The sequence below is a fragment of the Xenopus laevis genome, chromosome 2L (genome assembly GCF_017654675.1).
Source record: "Xenopus laevis strain J_2021 chromosome 2L, Xenopus_laevis_v10.1, whole genome shotgun sequence".
Lineage (NCBI taxonomy): Eukaryota > Metazoa > Chordata > Amphibia > Anura > Pipidae > Xenopus > Xenopus laevis.
In genome coordinates, this window is record NC_054373.1 from 76,182,873 (window position 1) to 76,188,872 (window position 6,000).

Consider the following 6,000-nt stretch of genomic DNA (forward strand, 5'->3'; position numbering starts at 1 on the left):
GGAGATTTCTTACTTGCATAGATCAAAATCTGCAGGCAGTACACTACCAAATTTAGAAAGCAGTGCTCCACAAAACGGTATACTTCTGATTTTAAGGCCAAACACTACACTAACCCTAGAAAACTACGCATTATTAGAAAGAGCAGATTCTGGAAAATCAAAAATGGGTAAATAGATCTAAGTATGCCAAACCACCAAGTTGCAATTCTTTCCTAAAGTTATAATTTTTTTTATAGAAATTGGTGAATGTTTTGAAAAATGATAATGCGGTAATGCCCGTCACTTGAGCAATAAAGGCATTTTAACTTCAATTACAATTGTGGTGCTGTTCATATCGTACTTTGACTGTATTTGCTGGTGGAAAGTGGCCACTGGAGAACCTGCACCCATCCAAAGAAAAGTAAGAAGATTTAATAAGGTTGTGCTGACTATTTTTGTTTGCATAATGTTTTGAAAAATGACCACAAAGCTTCCACTCAACAGCATCATATCTCCTACACATCATTAGGTACCAATGCCAAACACCCTGAATATGATTGCCAGGAGTCCACTGAACAGTTTGATGCCCAATATGTATTGGTTTATTGGTTCAAGTATGTGGCATATAGGGGACCCAAAATGTAGACACCCCATTTGAGCTATCAGTTCTGTAATTCCTGCAAAATCAACACACCTGCATAGATTTGGGGGGTGGGGGCAAAGGTAGAAAAAAGTACGTTCAACCCAGAAAACCACCTATTTTTGGAAAGTACACATTCCCCCGAACAGGGCCGGAACTAGGGGTAGGCAGAGTGGCACGTGCCTAGGGCGCAAAGCTGGGGGGGCGCCAGGCACGTACCTGCTGCGTCGCCTACCCCATGTCCGGTCCCCTCTCTCCCCAACTAAGTGTGGCATTTTGTCATCTTCGTGCGGTACCGCGCATGCGCACACTCCAATCCCCTCTCTCCCGACTATGTAATTTCGGCACCTTCATGTGGTACCGCGCATGCTGACACTTCAATCCCCTCTCCAGCCGACTAAGTGTGGCATTTCGGCATCTTCGTGCGCTCCCGCGCATACGCAGACTCCAATTTGCACTTCCGCGCAGCTGCACATGCCGGTTTGCTCTTCTGTGCACGATGTGCGCAAACTTGCGCATGCGCACAACTCTGCCGGTGCCGTGGCCGAGCAGGTTGCCTAGGGCGACTGCTCGGTCTGGCCCAGCTCGGCCACCGAAACCAAATTGGGTATGTCTTTCTACTCCAAAGCACCAAGCCGCAAACCTTTCCTAAATTCTGCAATTTTGGTAACACTTCCAAAAATCACCTCAAAATGTCTAACCTGCAGCATCGTATTTCCCACATTTTATTAGGTATAACAATAAATCACCCCAAATATGAAAGCCTGGGGTCCCCTGAACATTTTTATGCCCAATATGTATAGGTGTACCTAAGCACGTGGCATAGAGGGGCCCCAAAACGAAGACCCCCAAATGGTCTGTCATTTCAGGTAAAAAATCAACACATTTCCATAGATTTGGGGGAGCAAAGGAAGAAAACAGTATGTTCACCACAGAAAATCATACATTTTCGGAAAGTACACATTCTCTCCAATCCAGATTAGGTATGCATGTCTTTCTACTCCAAAGCAGCAAACCTTTCCTAAATTCGCCAATTTTGGTGACACTTCCAAAAATCACCTCAAAACTTCCACCCTGCAGCATTGTATTTCCCACATTTTATTAGGTATAACAATATATCACCCCAAATATGAAAGCCTGGGGTTCTCTGAACATTTTTATGCCCAATATGTATAGGTGTACATAAGCATGTGGCATAGAGGGGCCCCAAATCGAATATAGTCTGTCATTTCAGGTACTGCAAAATCAACACATTTACATAGATTTATGGGGGGGGGGCAAAGGTAGAAAACAGTATGTTCACCACAGAAAACCATACATTTTCCGAAAGTACACATTTCCCCGCTGCCGATTCGCCTTCTGTGAACAAAAACCTGTGACTGCGCATTGTCTGCCACAAGACCCTCCTAACAGCACAAAGAGCTCCCAGAGCCATATATTTTTGTAAAGTACACATTCTGACAAATCCAAAATAGGTAATTATGTCTTGCGCATGCGCACAACTCTGCCGGTGCCGTGGCCGAGCAGGTTGCCTAGGGCGACTGCTCGGTCTGGCCCAGCTCGGCCACCGAAACCAAATTGGGTATGTCTTTTCTACTTGTTTAAACAGCTGCAGAGAGGCAGCTGTTTAAACAAAGAACGTAGCTCCTACGTTCTTGGCACTTACAGCCTTTTTTTTTTTTAAAGAACGTAAGAGCTACGTTCTTGGCAGGGAAAGGGTTAAAATATGAAACATTTATAAAATATGTTTTTCCTTTTTTTAAAATTCCTTTTCTGGCATACCGGATATGATGTCACTGACGTAATAATGTTGAGGAAATAGGTTCATCTAATCAATTTGCCAAACTGGTGAAACAAACTCTGGCAAAAAGGATGACAAATAGGAATATTCACACTTTGGAGTAACGATCTTTTGCCTAATCGAAATTCGTCTGGCAAAATGGCTCTAGCACTGAGCTTTTTTACTAGAGAAATGTTCACTTCACCTTTTATTAAATTAATGATGTCCCTGAAAATTGTCATTTTGGCAAATTTTCGCTAAAAATGCCCACTTCGCCTTTAGTAAATCCATGCCCCATGGAGAGAAGAATCCATTAACATTGATTGCAGGCATGAACCTACATAGCTTCTTGCAGCTTAACTTCCTTCATAGATACCCACCCCCATGCCAGTGTATAAAACACTACTCATAATAATCTTGCACTGTATCTATTGTCCTACTATTGTGCATTGGGAATACAGTCACCATCATGCTGTAATATGTGCATCAGTTATTTGCTTTTGTCCATGCTGTGTTTACAAATGATGAAAGATGTTGTCTCAGAGCAACAGCTTTAATAGGCTTTGTCTGTGGCTGTTCCCAACAGCACGTTTTTCCCTTAGACTCCTAAATTCTGCAGAGTGAGGAATGGCACTGTCAGAAAACACCTTGAGAACAGCTCAGCAGTCTTCTTAACTAGAGTGCTGCTGGAAAATCCTGAAGCAAGTACTTTAAAAAGATAGATTTGTAGCAGTGCAGGCCAACTTGACCTGCCTAGATTATATATTTTCTACAATGATCATTAAAAATTATCGGGGTAATTTATTCTACTTCTGTTAAGATACATTTCTGTAAATACATAAAAATACTAAAATAAAATATTTTATAGAGTAGAATAGAACTGTAAATGCATTGTTTTATATACATGAAAATAAAACTGATCTGAAAACTTTAGGTGCAATTCTCTTTCAAGTTATTAATATTCTTTCTACATACTCAAGATGGGATCTTACCTGATATCTATTAAAAAGGGTAAAATATTTCTTTCTTCCCTCATATCAATAGCCTTTTTTATGAAAGAGTTTTTATAATGATTTCATGTTTTGAGAACTGTTTCATATTGATGTCCATTAATCTACACATATTTGGTATTACCACTTGTGGGGGTTTTCAGTTTTACCTCTACTTGTGACCTCCTTGCCATCACAATTTGGGTGGGGTGGGGGGGAGTGACGAAAATCCAGCATCGGAGCAGGAGTGGGCCTGGGTTGGTTTTTGTTACTTGATATAGGAGTTACAGGTTTAGGTAACCATCCAAATCTGTGGTAAACTTCACTTTTTTCATAGATTCTTTATAGTACACCCACCCAAGCCTCCAGGTCCAACACCTAGGAAGCCAATTTGATGCCATAATTCCCACGTGGAACATGGTAGCAACCTAACTTCCTAAGCAGTTAATAAATCAGGCCTGGAAGTTTGCAAAAGAAATGGCTTAAATGACATGTAAAGCCTAAAATTTCCTACCATGTATATAAGTTGGGTGTATCTTCCCCACCCAAGCCACATCATTTGTACTGCATATACCCCTTCCATTTGCCAGCCCCATCACATTTTCCTAAAACATATAGTAGCTTTCAGCCGGCAGCAATTTTTCCTCTGACACATCATCAGTAACATCAAGACATGTATGTTGTAAAGTTCATGCAATGCAGAATGCAGGTTTACACAGGCACAACATACTTTGATAAAAAGGGGTTGAGCACTGTAATGGTTAAACTGTGCTCAGGAAAGGTGGTTAGGGAAAAAATAGGATCAGACAGCTAGAGTTTCTATGGGAACCAGCAATGTTATCTCTTCATTGGCTGTTGACTGGAGTGTGTGTTTAGTAAATTGAGCTGAGAAGAACTGAGCATGCTCACGAGCCAACAGCCACAGGAAATTCCTGAGGGAGGGGGCTGAGTGGGTTACAGGAGGAGAAGGATTTCTAGATGATTAAGGGGATGCTGCAGCCTTGCTTTTAACCTTTTAACAACCAGAGTGACAGGTATCTAAAGATTTCAAAGAGGCTGTTCATTGATTACATTTTTGTGGAGAGGGTTTACATGTCCTTTAATATACACTGTTATTATAAGAAGGTTGAGGACATTTTGGGAGGGCTACCAATGTCCATCAATGGCCCTTTTGTCCTGGACCCACCAGTGCCCGGTAAATATTATATTCTCAACCTCTAAAATATGGATTTACCCATCAGCAAATACAGTAGGATGGGATAATTGGAGGCCAACAGTGGTATTGCGATCAAATAAACTAGTAAAGAACTAATTATATTTTCAATATTCAGAATCAATACTGTATAGATTCCAGTAGTGTCACAATAAAGCATAGTGAATCTTTGGGGGCTATGTGTCATTCTGTGTAAAACATCACTGGTGATGTTGCCCATAGCAACCCATCAGATCTTTGCTTTTATTTTGTAACTTACAGGTGACTGTTAAAATCGAATTGCTAAAGGCAACGTCACTGTTGATTTTTTTCCTCCAATGTTTTACACAGCATGAAAAATAGGCATCTGAAGAGGAGAACTAAAGAAGTAGGCTAGAAATGTTCATTATGCTTTGGGCTTGTGTACCAGTCCAAGGCAACCACAACCCTTTAGCAGTAAAGATCTGTGTCTGCAAATATGCCATGGTAGCTCCCCATGCTCTTTTCGGCTGATTTACTGCACATCTTCTGTGCTGCTGTCAGTTACTGGGCTTAGGGACCGACTCAAAAATATACAGTACACATAGATAACACATAGATTATAAATGTCACAATAGTAATGCCTCTGATTAGTAATTAATAGAGATAATTACTACATGGCAGCTCAGAAAGCAGTGCAACTAGCATCAGAATTGTAATAATCAGTCTTGTAGTATTTCTGCTTTACAATGACTCCTAAGCTAAGCTTCTCAACAGCTGCTCAGAGACCAAGATGGTGACCCCATGTGACAAGTGTGAAGTCCTGTATCATTGTTTCTATGAGTTCAGTATATAAAATATGCCATATTCATTTGTAGGCTTTAGTGACAAATATCCTTTAATTATATTCTTTCTCAATATGCCTCTCCTGTACATTCTGTAGAACTATTGTTGCCTTTCTTGTGATTACTGTGATTATATAGTTTCGCTTGGTTAAATCTTGTCAGTGTTAATAATAGTGCATATGGTTACATTAACACTCAGTTTGAAACAGATGTATAACCTGTTATCCATAATGTCCCAGACCTTAAGTTCTCTGGCTAACAGATCTTTCGGTATTTTGGATTTTCATGCTTTAGGGGGAATATTTATTATACAGTGTAAAATGAAATTTGCTAAAAAAGCAGTGTAAAAAGCTGTGTAAAATAACTGGTGGTGAATTTATCAAGGTGTGTTTTTATTTTATACCATGCGAACGCCAGATTTGCAGACGTTATATTTATTCCAGGGGGAAGTCACTCTAAGAAAAAGCCTGGTAATGTATGGTGTATTATACCACCGTTTTCTACACCACATAATAAATATGCCCCTAAGTCTACTAGAAAATCATGTAAACATTAAATAAACCCAATAGGCTCCTTTTACTTACAATAAGGATTAA